Here is a 24,852-nt window from a genome sequence, read left to right on the forward strand (position 1 = left end):
CTGGACCTTAATAGTGGTCAAAACTCTCTTTTAAAATTATTTCAGAAACCTTCCTCTCTCCTTCCCCAAAACCTGCACTGTGTGTAATGGGTTTATAAAACCTGTAAGGTTCCTATAATGACTAAATGGTGTGTGCAACATGTTGTCCCCTTCTTTGGGTTGCTGTGGTAACATCACACAATTATAGGATGATCAGTGGGTCCATTTATGTCTACAAAATGCTTTGCACATTATGAGCATTACCAGAAGTAATTAATTCAAAACAAGCCCCCTCCAGTGAGAGTGCTTGTTTGAGAAAGGACTACGTAAATATTCCAGGATCTAGGTTAAATATATGGCTTTCCTATACATGCCCCTCAACACACACATGAAGTGGGTGAAAAATTCCAAATTCACGTCTTCACAGATTGTGGGCTTAAATTCAGGGCTAACTTAAATTTTTTAACAATAGAAATACTATAGATAATTGTATATAACAGAAACACATGTGGTTTAATAGCAAAGCCACATCTGGAAAAGCCTACATTTAAAGATTGGGCTGACACAGTTTTTCCACTTTGCCAGCCAAATGAATGTGGTTGAAGCGTGCCATACATAACTGCATCAGCCTGAGGATTAAGAATAAAAACACTGCTAAACCCTTTGCAGTGTGAGCATCAGAAAATTGCAAGGCTAGGGTATGTCTGAGATAGTAAGCCCCATCAGATTTCATATGTTCAGGAGGATATTCTAATTCAGTGAAGTATTGGACTAAAAGCACCCTTATTTGTTGGGAAGGTGTTTGCAATTTAGTGGCATTATCTTTCATTAATTTCTTGTTTCTATTTGGTAGAAGCCACAGAACAAGGATATTTCCTATTAAAACTTGCATGCTTAGCACACCTCTGTGGAACAGCATATGCCTCCAGTGCTCTTCTGCATATCACCCACATTCCCCAAGCACTTACTCCATGGACTGCAGCCATATAGAGAGGGTGTGTGTGTGTGTGTGTGTGTGTGTGTGTAATATATTATAGGGGAGTGTAAAAACACACAAGTGTGCAGTTTTAAATGCCCTTATAAGCCGTTTATTAAACCTCAGAATGATTTGCATGATATTGAATACATTTTAGACAAATAACGTTAAACACATTCTGTAATCAAATTGATCAGTCTGAGGTATAATAGAGTGTACCTTGACATACCTTGAGGCGGGGGATGGATTTTGAGAGACTAAACACTGCTGAGTAGCTTTGTTACTCTTTGAGCATGTGCAGTTTGCACTCCCCTTTCCTCACTCTGCCCCAGCTCTTCTACCTCCCAGCTGCTTGGTCACGTTTTTTGTCACAAATGGCATGAGCTGCAGTAAGTATTGCTGAAACTTGGTGGGGCAATGCACATGACTGGAATGTTAACATTCACTGGCTACCGCCTGTTTAAAGAGGATACAGTGGGTAGCAAGGGTGGAGATGGCACTCATCGTTCCTGATTTAACTGCACCTCTCACCCATTTGGGGTGTCCTCAAGGGCACTCCCCCTTTGGTCTCAGGCCTCTAGCTATCATCTGACTTGGAGCAGAGTCCTGTAACTCCCTCCCTCCAGACCTGGATCTTAGGCTGCAGAATTGTGCAATTTACTGTGATTATCTCAGCAGGTCTGACTTTAGTTCAACACCTCCAATTCCATTCTCTTCCAGGGCAACAGCAGGGTTAACCAGTGATTAGCCAACGTTCATAAAGCAAAGTACTATTTATTCAGAACAAAAGCATTACAGAGAAAACATATCTTAAAAAAATAGCTTGCATGCAATTGTAGCTTACCAAGCCGTCATCCATCTTCCATGGGAATACCGTGATAGGAATAAATGTCTAGCTAGGCACCTAACTGCTTTTGTGTAAGTTCCAGTTCTTCTTTGAGTGGTGGTCCCAATGGGTATCCTACACATGGGTATGTATGGGGCCATGCACCCAAGCCTGGAAATTCTTAACAAGCAGTGTCCATTGGCCCCCACATACGTAGTTGTTCTCCTTGTGCTCCAGACTGAGAGCATAAGAGGCAGTGCAGGTCGATGCCTCTCCAGTTCCTTTTTATTGCTGCATAGCCTGAGTCAGAGTCATGTGTGTCCACAGATTTCTCTAGCTTCTTTTTTATAGCCTGTAAATAGATACTGTGAATATTTTTTATATTAGCGTAGTTAGAGTTTTTATAGAATAGTTAGTACAGCTTGTTTTTTTCCCCTTGCTGGGTAGTCCCTGTCCACAGTCTGGGACTATGATCAAGAAATGCATCTCTTACCCTTGCTCCTTCTCCAGGAGCAATGACCATAAACACGGCCCCTACTGTTTGGGTGAGATGAATATCTCTGCAACGTGCAGTATCTGTCATTAATTTTCCCTGCAAACATACAAAGCTCATGAGCTTCAGTTGGGGAAAGGAGAAGACTGAGACCTCATTCTGATCTAAGCCAGGGAGACCCCCATTCTCCCGTAGACTGTCCAACTGACAAGCAGCGCCTTACCAAGCACAAGCTTGGGAGTAAAGCCTAGAGCTGCTAAGCCCAAGGACTCATCCATAGAGTAAGGAGCACTCTCAGGGTTACAAGGACAGATCCCCATCAGGTCTATTCCTATGAGAAGAGATCCCACCCCATACAGGGCAGGTGGGCCTTTTGGCATGGGTCCCAAGAGCTCAGGACCGCACAAGTCCCCTCCATACAGAAGGATAAAACCCCAAAAGAAAGAGGATCCATCAATTCCATTGCCGGCTCCAACTCCTAAATATCAAAATTGGCATCCACCGGCTCCATCCAAGAATGCTGGACCATGTTCTTTGATAGTAGCAGCCAATCCTACGAAGGACCAGCTGCTCACAATGTCTTGGGATACATCAGAACCATTGGTCCCAACCACCAGAATGCCCTGAACACCAGGACCTATTTGACATTTATGTCTCACTGAATGATATCTTTATCCCTTACTCTCAGTCCCCTCTCCTCTCTGGCCCAGTCCTTCTGAGGGACATTGCTGAGGACAAAACTACTTGAGGAACACAGGAACTATCTCTGCCTCAGCCTTCAGGCAGGAGTGTTCATCTCCGGTACCATCAACCCCACCAGTGGAGCAAGAGCACGTTTCCAACTTGGACGAGTCTGATACTCCGGCTGGTCCTTTATCTCCTCACAGAGAGATGAGTCCTGACAGGGTGTAGGCGATCCAAACCAGATATGACTTTCCCAGGGACTGCCAGTACCCATTGCCATGAAGTCCCCCTCAACCAGTCAACCCTGATAATGGCCCTACTGGGATCTGTGGGACGCATATGGCAGATGTCCTGGGTCCGTCCACAAATACTGCCAGACTTCTTTCACTTGGCATCTGCTGGTTCCATCTGAGTGTGAGGAGGAGGAAACTGATACAGATCCACAGGTGCTGACAGTACTGACAGGGATCTATCTCCTCCTTGTCTCCAGGCAAAGCAATCAATCCAGCCCTGCTGTCTCTGTCAGATGATCATAGGCAGTACCAGGAGCTACTGCAGAGGATAGCAAATGACCTTCAGATCCCACTAAAGGAGGTCCAGGATTCCCAACGCCAGCTACTTGACATTCTGCAACATCCAGGTCCAAGCAAGATGGCGCTTTCAGTTAATGAGGCCAACATGGAACTAGCCAGACTGGTCTGGTATACCATAGCCTCTTGGGCCCCCACACCTCGAAGAGCTGAGAGATGCTGTTTTACCCTGGCCAAAGGAGCAGAGTTCCTTTTTTCACCCATCCAGCACCCAACTCACTGGTGATGCAGGCAGCTATGGACATAGCAGGGTCACAACATCCTAAGACCATCCCAGCTGACATGAACTCAGAGACTGGACCTTTTGGGAAGAAAGGTATTCTCCTCTATGAGCCTGCAGTTCCATATCGCTAACTATCAAGGCTTGTTAATAATATGTTTTCATTACACAGGGTTACCTCTAAATACGGTTTTGTAGGTTTGGATATTTTTTACCAATGGAATAGAAAATGTTAGTCTGAAATCATTTATAGCACTGGTATAGCAGTATTGGAGAAAGACAACTATTCTTTGCAGTAAAAGAAATGGGGATTAGATGATAGCAGTAGAGTAAAATCTACTGAAGAAAATTAATTTGAATTTATAGTAGTTTTCTTTTCCACAGATCATTTTGCAAGTGAACCAGATTGAAACCAGATTTAATTGCTTGGACTCTGTTACTTGTAGCTATATTTTGTTTACCAAGTTAACTGGCTAAGCCTGCAGTATGCTCACAAAGTACCCATTACATTTTCCTGCCTTTCTTAGTGGTGGACAAAATCATGAGATTGCATTCTGACAGAAGTTAAGGCAATGACCTTTTAAAGCAAAAATTAAATTAATTAATTATAAGTCATGCTTGGTGATCTAAGGGGGAAAACAGTCAGCTAGGTTATAAGCATCTGCAAATTTTAACCAATGATCTGGGTTGGAAAACAAATGAACAAAGAACAGAATGTGTGTCGTATACATTTTTACTATGTCTTCCATTTGAATTTTTTGTTCAAGTTGGGGTTCAGCTCTTGGGCTCTCCTTGATTATTTTTAAAGCAATATTTTAATGCTAAATTCTCCTTGGCTACAAAATGGGGTCCCACTGACTTCAAAGGGAATTATAGATCTGTGATCTTGATGTTGTAAATATGTACATATGTTATAGGTGGGACTGATAGCACCGTCTGTTCTGAAGTTTGCCCAACACTTCCCATTATGAAGACCTTGTTTCAGTTGCTCATGACTTTGCCAAACTTTAACTGTTTGTGCTGAAATTTTCCATGCAAGGTGTGTGCGTCAGGCTGAATTTTTTTAGGAAATTTCAGCTATAACGGTTTGGCCATTTTCAAGAATGAGGCTAGGGAAAAAACACATTGTTTTGTCCATGTTAAAAACTTCTTGAAACCTTTTTATTTGAAGCATGGATTTGAAATTTGGCTGGAGCATGGCCTTTGTGTGAGGGATATGCCTTTTTCCATCCATGTGAAAATCTGCCCAAATTTGGCCAAGTTATAAGCCTTTGAAAAACTGCAGTTTGCACATGCTCAGTAGAGACTCTTTAGTTTTCTCAGCTATCTCAACGATTCTGTCCACACCGGGCATGTTCTAGTTTGGTGCAGCAGGAGGCTGAGCAGGACTTTCCCTGCAGTTACAGCTCAGGGTTGCTGTAGGCCAGTGGTCCCTAAACTTTTTACCTCATGCCTCCCCTTACTTCTATCCATGCCCCGCTCCCCATGGCACGGACAGAGGTAAAAGGGCTGAGGCTGGGGTCACAGCTGGGGGCAGGAGCGGAGCCTTGGCCAGGGATCGGTGCCCCGTGCGTGGGGCCAGGAGCAGAGCTGGGTGGCGCTCCCACCTTTCCACCTGTGGGGGCCGGCCTGGACCCCAGCTGTGCCCCCCACTGTTCCTCTATGCCCTCCTAGAGAGGCCCACCCCACATTTTGGGGACCTCTGTTGCAGGCTGTGCCAGGCCCAGTCACCTGAAGTGCGAACGGAAAGCTTATTTCTCCTGTACTCTGAATGACCACCTGTTGGGCCCTGGCAGTGTGGAAGAGGAGCCTGCTTGATTCTAGTACAGAAGGGACAACAGCCAAATCTATGGGAGGGTGGGTTCATTCAATTGAAACCAGGAGGTGGGGGGGAAGGAAATGGAAACTAGGAGTCAGTCTGGCAGGGGAAGGGGGGAAGAGCTAAACTTAGACTGGGAGTTGGAGTGGGGGATACTGGGATTGGTTGGGCAAGGAGATGAACTGAGATGTGAAGTCTGAGGAGTGAGACTGCCTGTGTGAGGAGAATGAGACCAGGACAAGGAGCCAGGGGTAGGGAAGAGACAGCATTGGAACAGAAACACATTGGAGGAGATGGCGCAGAACTTAAGGGGTCAAAGTTTAGGGGGAATGGTCAGAAGAGTCTGTGCCCACAAGAGAACACTGTCCTCAAAGCTCTGGAGGGGAGTGTGCTCTAGTGGGTACAGACTCTTCAGCCTGTCCACCCCAGACTTGGCCCCTTCTACCCTGTGAGCTCCAGCCTGTCCATGTTCCAGTCCCTGTCTGGGTCCTGGAGAAAATGTAGTTTTACTAAAAGGGTATTTTCTGTCAAATCATTCTGGTGGAAAATTCCCAATCAGCTCTAGTTACAATCTAGCATTAAAAACCTATAGTAATTACAAAATAAGAAAACACTTCCTATATTACTTGGAATACAAGGGCTACTTCCCTGTAGGAGTAAAATGGCCTCTTGAAAGAGGTCAAATGAAAAGTCCTGCCAATCTGAGCCTTCAAGGTGAAAGATATTACAAAATATCAAATAACTATCTCCAGTGTTTCAAAGTGCTGGCAGGATTGTTTCTTGGGGATCAGAGCCAGTGCACTCTGTGATGTTTTACCAGTGGTTAGGGAAGGGTTAACAGAATAACCCAATATTCTCATAATACACTTTTCATAGAGCATATGCATATTTACCTACCTTTAGTATTAGTTAGTGTATAAATAGGTAGGTGATGCTTTCTGATATTATGCAGACAATATTGAGACTTTTGAGAGTTGTGGCTCCACTGATTCTTCTTGCACTTGTATCTCTTACATTAAGCTGACTAACTCCCATGAAAAATTCCAGTCCACATGCCAAAGGCTGTTCTCGGGTATGCCTGTCAATGGAGTTGACAGGACTAATAGAGCAAATTTGGTGTGTTTTGAAATAAACAATGTTTTTTGTTTTTTACCATTCTAGCTGTGTACCGCAGATATTTTAGTCCCTGCTACTTATGAGAAAGGAGTAACAGATGTTTTTAATGCTTTCTTATCTTTAACCCAAATTACATTTACAGTCTTGTCTGGAACTCTGAGGAAACAAGATAATGTGTATTTTAGTCTTACAGTCTCCTTACTTAGCCCAAACATAACTCACTCCAGAGACACTCAATAAATTGCAGTCATGAGCCTTAAACATGGGCAGAGAGAAAGAGAAAGAACACATATGGCAAGTGTCGCAGAGTGTAGCAAGTGGCAAGGGGAGAAGTTAGTCAGCCTGGCCCTCCTTATGTTGTGGTGGTGCTGCTGCTGGTTGTAATAGTTACTATTTGTATTATATTTGCATCTGAATGACCCCGTGAGGATCTGGCCCCTTTGTTACAGGGACTGTACAGACATATAGTACAACAGCTGAGAGATGTACTAAGTGTTTGCAATCTAGATTAAGACAATATGCAATGGGTGTTTTTAGCAGACAATGGAAGAGTTGTGGGAGGGAAAATAGGAACAGCAATGGGAACACAGGCTTACAGTGACCAATTAAGCACCTCAGTTTCCCTATCAGTACAATGAGGCTAAGAATACTTACCCACCTATCCCCTAAGGCTGTTGTGAGGATAAATTAGTTATGTGTTCAAAGCATTGTTTGAACATTAAAGTGTGGTAAAAATGAGAAATACCAATAATACCCTTACTTTTACAATTAGTCATCCATTTGCCTGTGCTAAATTTCACATATTAAATCTGTTGTGTGTGAGGATTAGGAAGGGATCTTTTATTGATCATACTCTCCCTTTCCCAAGTTTTGTCTACTTGATTGTTTTTGAGATATCTTGTTTGTTTGTTGTATTTGGTACCTGGGGAGAGGGGAAGGGGGAATGCATTTGGGAGTCTGGCGCTGTTTTTTTAATTTAAAAAAATTAACTATATAGACCACAGGCTGTATATCAGTGCAGAATTTGGTCCATATGCTAGAAATAGTAGTCTTGTCATCAAAGGCCTCATTAACTATTTCTTGTCCTATGCCAACACACAAAACTATTGCTCACATCAATAACCACATGTAGTCCCCATGAGCTTCTATTGAACTATAGGGCTGCACTGTTTCCTTTATATTTGTAAATAAACCTCAGGACCAAGGCTCTTTGATGCAGGAGCTTGCACCAGTGAAACAAAACTTCCCTAAAGCGATTTTTAGCTCACCAGTGGAGTATTCCCCTTACTCAAAGGAATGCCCAGGAGGCCTATCTGATCCTATCCAGGTTCTTATACTGTCTTCATCACTATAGAATCTGAGTGCCTTCCAGTAGTGAATTAAGTGATGTGACCAACATCATATGTAGTTTGTTCTTTCTCTCATCCTCTCCCCAGTGGAGAAGTATATGTTTAGTGTAGTGTTTTGATTTGGTTGTGGCTCCTTTGTCTCTAAATTGGACTGTGGGGCTGGCCCAGGAACCCGAGGATCTACAAGGTTTAATGGTGACTTAAAGTCCCATTTACACCCCTCATCCATTTTCCTGAGCTGTGCTGAGCATTGTCCTAAGATTCAGGAACAAAAGCTACATGAAAGTAAGGAAATAAATGAAATATAAGAGCAGTATGAAAAAAAAGAATAATTTGTGTTGCGTTAATAAACTTCTCCTGGTATCTGAATGAGTCTTTTGTTAATGAAATAAGAAAAACAAACCAAATAATAATGTATTTATTTTATTACTTATTAATTACTTTGGAGTAGGAGCTGGACTGTGCTTTTAGGAGGGTAGAATTTATTTCAACATTAAACAAGTAAAATAGCATCACAAATCATTTGATAAAAATTCTATTGCAATGGAATTGGACCCAAAAAGCAAGGTTATGATGAGACTCCAAATACTGAACTTTAACAGCAAGAACAAAATTTAATTTCCATCAAGCACATATGTCTGGGGGGAAAAGCATTGGGGATACAGTCATTTGAGTTGCCACTTCTGAGATATAATAATTGTGGGATGAATCTTGTAAAAATAAGCTAGCCCCAAGAAAATCCATTAAAACACAAAAGTTAAGGAAGGAATCTTTAGGCTCACTATGCTAGCAGGGTAAGTCCATGGTATATTTGTTGACTCCTGCCTCTGCTCCACCAACAATACCAGTCTTGGTTCCCATTTTTGCAAAATTTTCCAGAAAGCACCTTTACACTTGTTCCCGTGCTGCAGCTCCTGCATGAGAGGAGCTCTACATAAATAACTGAAAAGGCACCACATTATTCTCCTTCAGCTCTATCTGTAATCCTAACGAACATGTCTGGTCATGGTAAGGGAGGCAAGGGTCTCGGAAGAGGAGGTGCTAAGCGCCATAGGAAGGTATTGAGGGATAATATCCAGGGCACTATAAAACCATCTATTCGCTGTTTGGCTTGTCGTGGGGGCGTAAAGTGCATTTCAGGTCTCATTTAGGAGGAGACTCGGGGAGTACTGAAGGTATTTTTGGAGAACGTGATCCAAGATGCTGTTACTTACACCGAACATGCAAAGCGGAAGACTGCGACTGCCATGGACATTGTTTATGCCCTGAAGCTCCAGGGACGTACTCTGTACGGATTTGGAGGCTAAACCTGTGCCAGTAACATCTAAATCCCTCCTTAAAAAAATTCCTCTGCTGCAATTTCAAATAAAAAGTTCAACAGCTGGTATGCTAGGACTACTGCCTATCACACTGATCATTAACTCATTGTTTCCTTGTGTTTTTATTTGTCTGTTGTATCCACCTGTTGTCTTTCTTCTATCTAGGTTTTAGCTATTAAGCAATTTGGGACGGGGAACTGTCTGTTCAGTAAATGTTTGTACGGTGCCCATAGAATCATAGAATATCAGGGTTGGAAGGGACCTCAGGAGGTCATCTAGTCCAACCCCCTGCTCAAAGCAGGACCAATTCCCAACTAAATCATCCCAGCCAGGGCTTTGTCAAGCCGGGCCTTAAAAACCTCCAAGGAAGGAGATTCCACCACCTCCCTAGTAACGCATTCCAGTGCTTCACCACCCTCCTAGTGAAATAGTGTTTCCTAATATCCAACCTAGACCTCCCCCACTGCAACTTGAGACCATTGCTCCTTGTTCTGTCAGCACATTTGAGATTCTCAGATGAAAGGAGCTGTAGAGTTGCAAAGTATTATAATTCCCAAATGCAAAAGAGTAAATTAACCTTGAAGTTGGTTAAGGAGATCTTATTAAAGTAGGTGTTTCTGTGTCCATGTCTTGAAGCTCTCCATTTACTAAAAAACAACAATTCAGGCAGACCAGCAAGTTTAAAATAATGATCGCAAATGTAATCAAAAGGAAGTTAAAGAATAGTTTCCCTGTAATGTGAGTAGATTATGGTAGGTTGTTTTCTGTCTCCATGTCATGATTTGAGTCTGCATGAAGAATTTTTCTTTCAAGTCAATAAGCTTCTTACTATAAGATGCAGCAAAAGCCATGCAAATCTGATGATAAACATTGGATTTACTTAGCAGGTTGATCATTATTGCATGCCCTAAACTTATTCAGACAATTGTCAGAAGTTAACACATCTAAAGAATTTTGCATTTGGTTATGAATTAAAAATGGACACTGGATAACTTTAAATATCTTTTGTCTTCGGGGAAAAAAAACTAGTGTTGATGTTTGAATTTCATGTGTGGTCAAATTAATAAACCATTTCAGGAGCTGAGTTTGTTTGAAAATCTGCCCCCAATTGAGGGTGCTGAGCACTTAAATGCATCCCACTTAGGGTGACCAGATAGCAAGGGTAAAAAATTGGGGCGGGAGTGGGGAGTAATAGGCACCTATACAAAACAAAGCCCCAAGTATTGGGACTGTCCCTATAAAATCAAGACATCTGGGAATTCTAATCCCGGTGCTGAAGTTCCAGACAAGAGCTTCTTCAGCCCTTTTCTCAGGCATCTGCCTTGCTCAAATTTTATTTCCAGTGCTCATGTTAGCCCAAAACATTTTAACTATGGTCTACACAGATCAAAATATGGGCTGTCTGCAGATCCCACCCCCTCCCATATCTATTATCGGGTGATTTATTAAGACAGAGGCAGAATAAGATGTAACACACAGATATTTATTATGCCACTAGTCAGTAAACTAGACAAGGACCCACTTCAGACAATAAACAACGTAAGGAAGACACACTCAGTTGTTAACAGTTACCAGAGCATGAAGCTCAGAGCCCGTAAACCCCCCTTAACCTATGGATGTAAAACAGAGGAAAACCACAGTGGGTATTACAATACCATATCCTGAAGACAGGGACACAATGACAAAAACTCAGGATACCGACAGGGACAGTGGTGAAAATCAGGGGCACTGGACACCAAACAGGAACTCAGGAACTGGGTATTCGTCTCCCTCTGGACAGGTCCTCTGGGCAGGTCTTCTCCCTATTGGGCAGATCTTCTCCCTCAGGTAGGTCTTCAGTGCTTGCCCACGCAGTCTCTGCTTGACCTCGTAGTCCAGTGCAAGTATGCGCTCACTAATGGTGTGTAGCAGTTGAGTGCAAGTATGTTAATAGAGACCAAGAATCCAAAGTCCTATGAGTCCTGGTCCCTCTGGGGCTCCTGGCAGCTAGCTGAACTGTGTGGGACTCTGGCTGTCATTCAGATGGACAGCCCTGAGTGACAGGCGTGCCACTCACTAAATAACCTGCAGTTGCTAGGCAGATTATGGCTGTCACATGACTCTAACTGCCCTGACCTTTCCCCTCCTTGATTTGAAAAAGGCTGAAAGGGCACTAAATCATCTGAGGAGAAGGGTATCCAAGATGGAGGCTTAGCTGTCCTTTTACAAATCCAAGATGGACATTACATAAAACAGGTCAGAAACAGATTTACCCAACACTCACAGAACCTTGAAGTCCCAATGTTCTAGCTGATAGTTCCACAATCTGCACTTGAACTTTGGGGCCTCAACTTTCCTTCTGTTGCCCCCTGTGGCCCAAGCAGTTAGCCAATATTTGGGATCTTGTGGGTTGTTTTCATTAGGAGGAGAAATTGATTATGTGAGTCAAGTACTTTTTAGGTGCAGTCCTTTTTATTTACGAAGAATCTACACAAAATCCTGTTTCCCTAAATACAGGAGGAACAAACAAGAGGGAGCAGTTTCCTTGCTTACAGTTCCAAACCTCTTTCCAGCCAGACTCTGCCCAAAAGAAGCCCTGTCTCTTTTGACCTCTTCCTAGGGCCAAGTTAAAAGTGCTTCTGTAGCTGTCTCTTGGCTCCCCTCTCCTCCCCCCATCCTGTTGGTGTTCTGCTTCTGTCTCAGATAGACATACACACAACTGCAATCTAATCAAAGAGGCATTTAACTGCTCCCTCATTTCTGCCGAATGAAAGGCAACCAGCAAACCCTCCAGCATAATGCTTCCTACACCTCTCCAAACACCCCTCAAATGCTGATTAACAGAGGAGAAGAAAAGAATGTTGGCCATATTCTTCTGCTACTTTCTCCTCTTTCCCTTTCAGTTCTCTCTCTTTCCCACAAGCCCCTCATGCTCTCTCACATTGCCTTTTTCTGAGGAGAATAAGCACTACACTAGCTCCACGGAGATTTCTTCAATTTATAAGCCACATAGACTTCACACTACAAATGGATCTACCAATTGCATACAGGTCTGAATGAAGGAAGAGTTATAAGCCAAGAAATATGAGATCAAGCCCACACACTATCATTATTTCAATATGACCCCTCTATTCTTAGAAATCCACTGATATATTTGTTTAATGCATGACCAAGGAGTGCCGACAGTAAACTAATAGGTGCTGATAGTAAGCTACAGCTTAAGAACACAGGGAGTACTAAGTTATATTTTGTACCAAGGTACTATACATAGTAACAAGAAAACATTCTACAAATACATTAGAAGCAAGAGGAAGGCCAAGGACAGGGTAGGTCCATTACTCAATGTGGGGGGAGGGAACAACAACAGAAAATGTGGAAATGGCAGAAATGCTAAATGACTATTTTTGTTTCAGTTTTCACCAAAAAGTTTAGTAGCAATTGGACATCTAATTTAATGAATGCCAGTAAACATGAGGTAGGATCAGAGGCTAAAATAGGGAAAGAACAAGTTAACAATTACTTGGACAAGTTAGAGGTCTTCAAGTCACCGGGGCCTGATTAAATAAATTCTAGAATACTCAAGGAGCTGACTGAGGAGATATCTGAGCCATTAGCAACTATCTTTAAAAAGTAATGAAAGAAGAGATTCCAGAGGACTGGAAAAGGGCAAATATAGTGCCAAACCATAAAAAGGGGAATAAAGACAAGTTGGGGAATTACAGACCAGTCAGCTTAACTTCAGTACCTGGAAAGATAATAGAGCAAATAATTAAGCAAACAATTTGCAGACACCTAGAAGATAAGGTGATAAGTAACAATCAGAATGGATTTGTCAAGAACAAATTGTGTCAGATCAACCTAATAGCTTTCTTTGACAAGGTAACAAGTCTTGCGGATAGGGGGGAAGCAGTAGATGTGGTATATCTTGACTTTAGTAAGGCTTTTGATACTGTCTTGCATGACTGCCTTATAAACAAACTAGAGAAATACAACCTAGATGGAGCTTCTATGAGGCGGGTGCATAACTGGTTGGAAAATCATTCCCAGAGAGTAGTTATCAGTAGTTTACAGTCAAGCTGGAAGGTCATATCAAGTGGGGTACTGAAGGGATCAGTTCTGATTCTGTTCAATATTTTCATCAATGATTTAGATACACTTATAAAGTTTGTGGATGATACCAAGCTGTTGCAAGTGCTTTGGAGTATAGGATTAAAATTCAAAATGATCTGGACAAACTGGAGAAATGGTCTGAAGAAAATAGGATGAAATTCAATAAGGATGAATGCAAAGTACTCTACTTTGAAAGAAACAATCAGTTGCACACATACAAAATGGGAAATGATTGCCTAGGAAGGAGTTTTGGGAGGGGGTCAAAGTGGATCACAAGCTAAATATGAGTCAACAGTGTAATACTGTTGCAAAAAAAGCAAACATCATTCTGGAATGTATTAGTAGGAGTGTTGTAAGCAAGACACAAGAAGTAATTCTTCCACTCTACTCTGTGCTGATTAGGCCTCAACTGGAGTATTGTGTCCAGTTCGGGAAAGATGTTGGCAAATTGGAGAAAGTCCAGAGAAGAGCAACAAAATGTTTAAAGATCTAGAAAACATGAGCTATGAGGGAAGATTGAAAAAATTGGGTTTGTTTAGTCTGGAGAAGAGAAGACTGAAAGGGGACAGGATAACAGTTTTCAAGTACATAAAAGGTTGTTATGAGGTGGAGGGAGAAGATTTGTTCTCCTTAACCTCTGAGGATAGGCGAAGTAGCAATGGGCTTAAATTGCAGCGGAGTGGTTTAGGTTTGACATTAGGAAAAACTTCTTAACTCTCAGGGTAGTTAAGCACTGGAATGAATTGCCTGGGGAGGTTGTGGAATCTCTGTCACTGGAGATTTTTAAGAGCAGGTTAGACAAACACCTGTCAGGAATGGTCCAGATAATACTTAGTCCTGACTTGAGTGCAGGGGACTGGACTAGAAGACCTCTCGAAGTTCCTTCCAGTCCTATGATTCTACTATTCTAATGTGGCTTCTCCCTGGCTCCTCCCAGATTCCCATAGAGCATACCTCTATTTCTGGTGTTTATGAATTTCTATTGAGATCTGCTATGGCATAATACCAAGTAGAAAGTTATGGCCAGCAGCTGGGCTTTTGAGAATGGATTTGTGCAAAAGTGCTATACTTCTGGTCATTCTGTGTGCATAAGCTGTGGAGCATATTGTCCTACCCCAGTAAAGAAGGCAATCTTCAGAAACCTCTCCCTAGCCAGTGGTCTGATATCAGGACTGGCATCAAGGCACTCCTAATTCTGGTCCTCACAACTACTGCCTGATGACTTAACCACTCTGCTTTCATTATCCAGCCTATAAAATATGGATTATAATTAGGCATGGTCCTGACCTACCACCTTTCAAAACTGAACACCCTCTCTCTGTCCCCTGAATTTGAAGATAGGAACTTTCAGCCTGTGCCTACCATGTAATATATATATATATATATATATATATGGAGATATACCTATCTCATAGAACTGGAAGGGACCTTGAAAGGTCATCAAGTCCAGTCCCCTGCCTTCACTAGCAGGACCAAGTACTGTCTCTGACAGGTTGGCTTTGTTTGTTTTTTGTGCCCCAGATCCCTAAATGGCCCCCTCAAGGATTGAACTCACAACCCTGGGTTTAGCAGGGCAATGCTCAAACCACTGAGCTATCCCTCTCTCCCCACCCCATCATAGAATATCAGGGTTGGAAGGGACCTCATCTAGTCTAACCCCCAGACAGATTTTTGGCCTGATTCCTAAGTGGCCCCCTTCAAGGATTGACCTCATAACCCTGGGTTTAAGCAGGCTAATAGTCAAACCACTGAGCTATCACTCCCCCCAATTGATTGAATGAAAACCCTAGATCTAAAAGCTCCCAAACTTTAGGGAAGTTTGGCTCTGGATCTGAACTTTGTGAGTAGGGCCGTTCTCTATGGAATACTCTGTACTTTCCAAGAGTGCTTTGGGTAAAGCTGAGCAAATGAAGGATTTTTCCATTTGCTGGCAATTTCAAAAAGATTGAACAAAAATTCACATTGGACCAAAAAAAAAATTCAAAAATGTTGTTGACTCAGAAAGTTATATTCAAAAGATTTTTAAGAAAACGTTTCATTTTGATTTTGAGCATTTTAAAACATTGCTGAGCTTTTAAAAATAAAATTAAAGAATTTCAAAACAAAATTTTTGAACTGAAAAATGATTTTCTTTATGTCAAAACAAAACATTCTGGGTTTTGGGGGGGATTTTTAAGAGTTTTTCCCAAAACAAACTATTTGGCAAAATCTACATGAAATCATGAAGTGATTTGATGACTCCAAAACTACATTTTTCACCAAAAACAAATTTGGTCTAAAAATTTCACCCAGCTCTAGCTGTGAGGATTCCTCTGTTAGCTTGAAAAGCTCCTTGAAAGCAAATAGCACTTTGTATGATTTAAATGTTGTTGTTATGGAAGCTTAATTGCATATTTTATATCAGAAAGGCCCTGTTTAATTCTTGGGTGACAGAAAATGGTAAAAATAATAAGAAGAAAGGTGTCAGGAATCAGGGCCTACAGCAGAGCCAATCTCTGGGCAACCTAACAAGCTCAGCTGGCCTGTGGTAGGCAGTCTGATTGGTTGGAAGTGTCAGCATACCAATTCTGAAGCCCAGCAGTTCAATGGTTACTCAAAGCATTTGCCCACAGCTGGGATAGCTCCTGCTCCAGCTCTTGCTTGGACCCAGCCCTGCTCTTGTCTTGGTCCAGGTAACCCTAACTTTGACCCTTGGCTGCGGGTCCTGACTTGTGACTTTGGCTCTGAGCCTGGGCTCTAGCATCTGGCCTCTGAATCTGATTCTGACCCTGGGTCTTGATTCCTAGCTACCAACTCTGGGTTTGACCTCTAGGCACAGCTGCCCATGTCCCGGTCACTGACAAAAGGACACTGATTAGGATTTTCAAAGTACTCTAAGGGAATGAGAAGTGCCCAATGCCTGTTGACTCAGTTCCACTATTTGGTCAGTTTCACCATTGTCCCCACTTCATCTGTCAGTTTCAGCTGTTGCTTATCTGGATCTTGCACACTGCAACAGAGGAGATAAACATTTTCAAAATAGGAAAATGTGTCTAATGCCACAAAAATTGATGGGGTGCTCAAGGGCAAGTGTAGCTGAAACTTTTTTCTTTTCCCCTTAATTTACTAGATTCAGAGTTGACAGTGTTCCTTTAAATGTAAATGTTACTTATTGGCTTGTTGGAAGGTGGATAGATTGGCTTGTTGGAAGAGTAAATGCTTTTATACCTAGAGATCACTGTACCATACAACTGAAAGGAAATATTCTGAAATTTTTAAATTATTCTTTGGGTTATATGCTTTTCAGCCCTGTGCATTAGGTAGCAATATTTCTTTCCCTCCCCTCTTTCCATTAAATATAATAGCCAAGAAAGCAAATGGAATCCAATAGCTTCCTCCCTTTCTAGCATATTTTATTTGTGTGTTAGAGAGGTCTTGCCTCCTTCACTGAAAATTTTTTTAATTAATGTATGCAGTGTTGTTGTGGCTGTGTTGGTCCTGGGATATTAGAGAGACAAGGTGGTTGAAGTTGGCCCAATAAAAGATATTTCCTCACCCACTTTGTTTCTTTAAATTAGCATAGGCAGATGCTGGACTTTTTATAGTTTAAGAGGATTGTGTGTGAGCAGCAAGAGGTAAGCTTCAGTGCTTTGGTAAATAAAGTTATAGTAATACATTTCTTTTGCTATGTTAGCACTGGCTCCAGAGTCGCTTGTCAATGTACTTCACAATGGTAGTGTGCATAATTTTAAGTGCTTCTTCCCCTGGCGCTGTAAATCATTAACAGGGCAATATCTGTGGTCAGTAGTCAATTTATGTTTTAAATAAGCAATGTTTACATGTAACTAGGGCATAAAGATAAAGGGTTTTATAGTCAAGCACACATCTGGATAAAGACTCAAAGTCAGGAATAGTTCTTTCAATAGCTGCATAAGCATATGTAATAGAAAAACAACCAAAACTATATAAGCATTAGTCCTGAGGTCCCCAAACTGGGGGGTGCTCTCCCCTATGGGGCGTGGATGACCATTTGAGGGGTGTCGCTGGGGCCCGGGCCAGTGCCCACCGGGGGCAGGGAGGGAGCGCCACCCAGCTCCACTCCTGGCCCCGGCCCCGGCCCTAGCTGCTGGCCCTGCACCTGGGGCCCTGGCTGTCACCCAGGAATACAACACGTGTATAAGATACTAGTACGAAGCCAATATTCATAACTTTAGATACCAAAATGATACATGGATTTAACCAGGATAATCATATTTGATAGATTGTAACTTTTCCATTGACACTTAAATGATATACTTTATACAAGCTTTGTTACAATTGTAAAACAGTAGTCATATCAATGACATAAATGGTCATATTCAATCATACAGCATCACAGTCCCTTAGAGTATGTGCAAAATACTTATGCTAAACTGTTCAACCTTGTATTTAGCTGTGAAAGGCTGAGTTGTATTTAACATTCATTCATCTGGATTTATTTCAATTCGTAATAAATATTCATCTGACATACGAATGCAATAAATTCTGATTTTATATAATGCATGGGAAAAATTGTAGTATGGTAAATATTTATTCCAAAACAATGAGGCTAATTGGTTACTTCCTATGCATTTTCATAGAAGAAGTAGTGTTGCCTCATGTTTGCCACTTAGGAATGGGGAGATCTAGGTTCTGTTCCCAACTCTGCTTCTGTCTCATTGTGAGATCTTGGTTAAGTTACTTGACAGTCCTGTACCTTTGTGTAACCTCTACCTTATGAGATCTTCAAATAAGATGTACTGTATAAGCATAATCTGTTATTTCATGTACAGGACTGTATGGATAGTCTCTGCATTTAGCTGAACTCCAGAGATCAGTAAAGAACAGGTAAAATTTAGAGGAGGTTTGTTTAAAACTGCACTGAAATTTTGGCCCACCTCAGTCTCCCTCCTGTTCATCTATCAAGACTATGCCAAAAAAACAAGTACCTGTCACATTTTGTTTGTTTGTTTCTTATTTCTGTTATATGTTCACAGATATAAGGAGATTAATATTTTTATCTGCAAATAAACTCTGTGATTAAGGGTCACAGTGCAACTCTATTGCATTGTCCCATTAGAATCTCCCTGAACCAATTTCAGGGCTGCATCAAAGTGCAAAGCTCAGATATATTTAAAAACAACAAGATGTTAAGTTCTTTATCAGCAAGAAAAACTTTTAGGTCAAAATGAAAGTGTGCTTGGTTTTCTGTTTTTTCATAAACCAGTTATTTTCTGTAATCTCAAATACTGTACTGTTTGCAGGCAAAATTGGCATTTTGCTCCCACATAAACAAATCCATGATCATCAACATGAATCACTGGATATATGCCAGGAGAATATTCCTATACGAAGCTGAGAGTTGCACGGTGAAAACTGGGGGGGGGGAGCAGAATATCAAAATCCCAGTGTTTTCTGCTGAGTAATGGCTTTATTCTGCTAACTTTGTGCCTGAAGAACCTCAACTGAGTCCCATTGTGGGGAGTAACTTCAGATTAACTCCCTTAGCAAGTAGCCCGGCTTTCTGTGACCCCCGCTTGAGTCTCAGGATGTTAGAGACTGAGAACACTGAATAAACAATGGGCCAAATTAATCCCTGGTGTAACTTCATTCACTTCAATAGTATTAAACCTGGATACATTTGACATAAATATATTAGTGTATAGGAGGAAGGTCATGCTGATACATGGTGCAGTCAGCAGTTCTCCAGCACCCCCTGATGTTTAGCTACATATTAGTGCTACTCAGAAAAAAAAATTCCTAGCAATAGGGATTGTGCAGCACTTGTCTCAAGGCCTGAGCTGTGCAGGTGGAAGTGGTAGTGATGGAAAGAGGAGGTGTATGTAGTAGCACCAGGAATATACAGGAAAGAGGCGATGCTGAGCAAAAGTATGAATCAAAGTCCAGGGGAAAACCTATTGATAAATATCTGGCTCCCTTTCATTATCAACAATAGAAAGTTGCACTGAGCTCATCTATCTCTAACCTAGCCAACTTTATATAAGTAATGTTTCCACTAGCATGAAATGTTCTTAAACAATTTTTTCCACGCTTTCGACATGGATAGGTTTTGTTTTAGCATTCCTTGATGTGCCAACTTTTTTTGTGTGTAATCACAATTTTGTTTGGGGGCACATGCATAGCCGGCTGTGGAAAAGATTAAAATATTGTGCCATTTTCCCACAGTCCTCATAGCAAAATGAATCAGCTGACATCCATTTAAAATTTATGAGTGATTGAAATAAATTCTCTGAAGCAAAGAAGGCATCTTGAAATTAGCAATAAAAAACAAAATTGTGATTTGGGCTCATGTTAGCAAAACAAGCCAAAATGATGCATACTTTTTTTTTAAGTCCATGATACTTGAAATCCACATCATGATAGATAGATACAAATCTTTCACTCCAAGACAACCAAGGGAACATAGCAGCAAATGAAGTATCTCATTACTGGCCATGCTCCTGAGAGTATAGCAATCAACAGGATTGTTTATGTTCTGTGCTAAGCTCACTGTGGTACTACTTGCCCACTGAGACAAGCTGCCTTATTTACAACACAATATTTATCTACTGGCATATACATCAACACCATGTAAAAATACAGCAGAGCAAAGTGCCCACCAAAAAACAATATTAGAGTTACTGGTCTCACAAATCATATCTGTTTTAAAGTGTTTTGTAATTACTGTAGATCTATTTCAGCATCACTAATGACAGTTGTGTGAAAATTAATATAATTTGCTGTTGATCTGAACTGTGCAAACTACAATTTGAACTGGAAAAGGAGTCAAAATCAGCCCTGCTTCAAGTTCAAAGTGCCATGCCAGAACCAATGGTAGTTTGATAGAGTTTTGCTTTTAAGAACTATTAATATAAAAATGCTAACTTTATCTGCAGACTTTATCAAGCTGCTGTGTCTGTGGTATATTTTGAGTTCGAGTCAATCTGTAATGGGAATCAAAATGGTTAATTAAAAATACAACAGGGGTGTTGTGAAGCTAAAGCCCTTTGTGATCTTTAGATGAAAGGTGCTACATGCATATATATTATTCACGTTATTTGTATTATCCCAAAATAAAATGAATGGCTTTCCAAAATTCAGTAAAGCTGGGGACTCTACTCAGGCAGTCCTCTCCTCACCTTTTCCTGTTGGCATGTTTAAATTACACTGGAAAATGTACCACAAATTCATTGATGTCCCAGAATGTATTGCCTGATCAATGCGTATGTGCAAAAGATGAGCAATACATGGAATGTGCAGCACATGTGGATACATTTTTCAAGTCCTTTATTAAATATTGCATGTTAATTGGCACATAGTTTTCCCACATTTGGCTGTACTCACAACACATCTTGAATCTAAATTAAAATGACCCCTACATTGCATGGAAGAACAGATGATTTCAATAGTATAGTATTTATTTATGTATTTTTGTCACTGTAGAACATTGCAAGAACTTTCATTGCTGGCTGTCTGGAAAGCTCTGGGGTTTCATCAGTTACTAAAGTCAATTTCTGACCACTCCAAAGATCTTTAATTGCAGCTTGGTGGTGAGCAAAAACTTCAGGCAGGTATTTTTCTTCCAGTTGACAGTGTTCTGGGCCAGTGCGTGCTGCCTGCCGCTGCATACTTATAAAGCAGAGCTAATAAAAAGCTCAAACTATAGAAACCATTCATTGGACTCAAAGCATGTACCATATTGTATAGAAAATCCACAGCTGCTTCTTTCTTTTGTATCGTTCTTCCCAAACAGACCCTATTGAAGCTTTGGTTACCTTTGCTTGACTTTTAATTTCAAATGAGACATCCTGTTCAAATGTTAAGCAACATGATTTGCCTTTCTGGAGACTTATGTTTTTTATAAACTTTGTGGTGCAAATTATTCTCATTTCCCTTTCCAGACTTTTCCTCTGTTTTGAGTTTGAGGTCAGGGTATTCACTGCACTATTCCTCTAAGGCTTTTTTTACAACCCATTACTGTCATAAAATGACAAATTTGGCCTCTCTTACTGTACTAGTGAAGTTGGGCCCCTGCCACAAATGTAATAGCATTCATGCTCTTCCTAAACTTTGGGGTCAAGCAGATCTGCAGTTCCAGCACTGCTTGGCAGCTGTTGTAGCTGTCTGTGACTTAATCACTGCTGCTCTGGGCAAGTGTTCCCGGCCCAGCCACGTGGTCATTGTCACTAGGAAGGTGTCCTAGTGCTGCCATGACTGCAGTAGCTGCCAGCTGCTGAACAGGGGATGGCAAACTGCTCCCTGTACTAACTCGCTACACCGCTACCTCGATATAACGCCACCCGATATAACACGAATTCGGATATAACGCAGTAAAGCAGTGCTCCGGGAGGGCAGGGCTGTGCACTCCAGTGGATCAAAGCAAGTTCAATATAACGCAGTTTCACCTCTAACGCAGTAAGATTTTTTGGCTCCTGAGGACAGTGTTCTATCGAGGTAGAGGTGTACTATCGATGCATATTTTTTCCATCTATTTCTGTGCATCAGGTGAAATTGAAGTTTACAGACAACTAATGATTTTAATAGACTCATTCCAAGCCTACGTATATACACCAGGCTAAACCTAGAATGGGAGGTCAGAATCAGACCCATTGACTTCAGGGTGGTTGCATGAATGTAAGCTGGGAGGGGTTGGCCATGTGTGCCTAATGCAGTCATTTTAATCTACCAACAACCCTAGGAAAAGATATGGTGTTGCAGATTTCAAGATCAAAGGGAAACTAATGCTTTTCTTCATCCTGGTTTTATAAATGGGCTTCAGGGGACAAAAAGCAGTTACATTCTGGTCCCTTAAATGCATTTGATTTTCACCCACCTAACTGATTGGTAGACGACTGCCAATTATGTGATGTTACCGTTCACTTAGGGTTACCATTCGTCCGGATTCCCCCGGACATGTCCGGATTTTTGAACTAAAAATAGCATCCGGGGGGAATTTGTTAATGTCCGGACTTCCCCCCCCTTCCCCCCATGCAGAGCACACACGGCTAACAGGGCAGCAGGATGGTGCCACTTACATGGGGCTCCGACAGTGAGAGGGAATCCCTCCTCCCCCTGCAGCAGAGCTCACTCCCTCCCTCCCTGCATCGCAGATCGGCTCCGGCAGTCTGGAGCTCCTCCCCTGCTGCTGCCCAGCGGCTCAGGCAGTTCCTGAGCAAGTTCACCAAGATGTTAGGTGAAGAAAGGCCAACAACAAGGGGGCCAGGGGGTTGGAGAAGGGGCAGGGAGGTTCTGGAGGGGGCAGTCAAGAGACGGGGGGGTTGGGAGTTCGGGGGGGGGCTTTCTGGGGGTGTGGATAAGGTTTTGGGCAGTCAGGTAGGGGATAGGGTCCTGGGGGGCATTTGGGGGGGGTCTTAGGAGGGGGCAGTTAGGGGATAAGTAACAGGGAGGCTTAGGTAGGGGGTAAAGTCCTGGGGGGCAGTTAGGGGCAGGGGTCCCAGGAGAGGGCAGTCAGGGGACAAGGAGCGGGGCGGAGGGTTGGGGGTTCTGAGGGGGGTGGGAAGTGGGTAGGGCAGGGGCGGGGCTAGGGCAGGACAGGGGCGAGGACCGAGGGAATTATAGACCAGTCAGTCTAACTTCCATGCCAGGAAAGATATTGAAACAAATTATTAAACAATCAGTTTGTAAGCATCTAGAGGATAATAGGATTATAAGTAATAGCTGGCAGGCATTTGTCAAAAACAAATCATGCCAAACCAACCTAATTTCCTTCGACAGGGTTACTGGCCTAGTGGATATGCCATATCTTTATTTTTTTTGGAAGGCTTTTGATGCAGTTCATGACATTCTCATAAGCAAACTAGGGAAATGCGGTCTAGATGAAATTACAAGATGGATGCACAATGGGTTGCAAAAACATACTAGAAGAGTAGTCATCAATGGTTTGCTGTCAGACTGGGAGGACATACTTAGTGGGGTACTGCAGGGTGAGTCCTAGGTCCAGTACTAGTCAATATTTTCAATAATGACTTCAATAATGGAGAGGAGAGTATGCTTATAAAACTCGCAGACAACACCAAGCTAGGATTACAAGCATTTTGGAGATCAAGCTTACATTCAAAATGACCTTGACAAATTGAAAATTATTTAATTTAATCTTGTTGAATTCAGACAAAGACAAGTGCATAGCACTTCACTTAGGAAAGAAAAATCAAATGCACAACTACAACATGGGGAATAACTGGCTTAGTGGTAGTACTGCTGAAAAGAGTCTGGAGGTAATATTGGATCATAAATTGAATATGAGTCCTCAATGTGATGTAGTTTTGATGATGGCTAATACCATTCTGTTGTGTATTAATGGAAGTGTCACATGTAAGACATGGGAGGTGATTGTCCTGCCCTACTCAGCATTGGTGAGGCCTCAGCTGGAGTAGTATCCAATTCTGGGTGCCACACTTTAGGAATGATAGGGACAAATTGGAAAGAGTCCAAAGGGGAGCAACAAAAATGATACGAGGCTTATGAAAGCTGACCTATAATGAAAGGTTAAAAACACCTGGGCATGTTAGTTTTGGGAAAAGAAGACTGATGTGGAATGTGATAATAACCTTCAAATATGCTAAGGGCTGTTATAAAGAGGATGGTGATCAGTTGTTCTCTATGTCCACTGAAGGTGTAGGACAAGAAGTAATGGGCTTAATCTGCAGTAAGGGAGATTTTAGGTTAAATATCAGGAAAAACTTTCTAACTAAAATTGTAGTTAGGCTCTGGAATAGGCTTCCAAGGGAGGTTATTGGGTCCCCATCATTGGAAGTTTTTAAGAACAAGTTGGACAAACACCTATCGGGAATGATTTTACTTGGTACTGCCACAATTCAGGGGGCTGGACTCGATGACTTTTTGAGGTCCCTTCCAGCCCGATATTTCTATGATTCTATATCTTAGTCTTTAAAAGACAAAATCTTCCGTAGAGGCTCAAGGCCTGACATATTTTGCTTCAGACTACTCTCTAGCCCCCCTCCCCCCCCCGCTACTTGTCCTCTGGTCAACTAAAGCTCTAATCCAAAACCCATCAAAATCAATGGGAATCACTTCATTGATTTAATGAACTTTGGATCGGTGACTAGTACCACTGACATTTATGTGACATTGCACTCCAGATGCTTTATGGAAATATGCTTATGAATATGACATAACTGGAATATGCTTTACGCTAAATACCCCTTGTATGGTATCATTAGAAAGCTTGTAATCTACTAAGTGTGTTCATCCTATTTGTTTGCATGTATTATTTCTATATCTGGAGTTAGGAGAATAAGATATAAACTTGTATCACTGATGTAAACATATTAAGTGGAGGCAGGGCCGGTACAACTATTTAGGCAAACTAGGCGGCCGCCTAGTGGTTGGGGGCGCCTAAAAGCCCGCTCAGGCG

At 41.8% G+C, this 24,852-nt stretch overlaps 1 protein-coding gene and 1 pseudogene across 6 annotated transcripts in view; both read left to right on the plus strand.

Annotated features, from left to right (window-relative positions):
- The window catches only part of PRLR (prolactin receptor), a 346,542-nt gene that overhangs the window by 237,224 nt on the left and 84,466 nt on the right, over nucleotides 1-24,852 (plus strand). The window lies entirely within an intron of this gene.
- Nucleotides 9,042-9,359, plus strand: LOC128838943 (histone H4-like; annotated as a pseudogene).

Source organism: Malaclemys terrapin, chromosome 6 (genome assembly GCF_027887155.1).
Source record: "Malaclemys terrapin pileata isolate rMalTer1 chromosome 6, rMalTer1.hap1, whole genome shotgun sequence".
Classification (NCBI taxonomy): domain Eukaryota; kingdom Metazoa; phylum Chordata; order Testudines; family Emydidae; genus Malaclemys; species Malaclemys terrapin.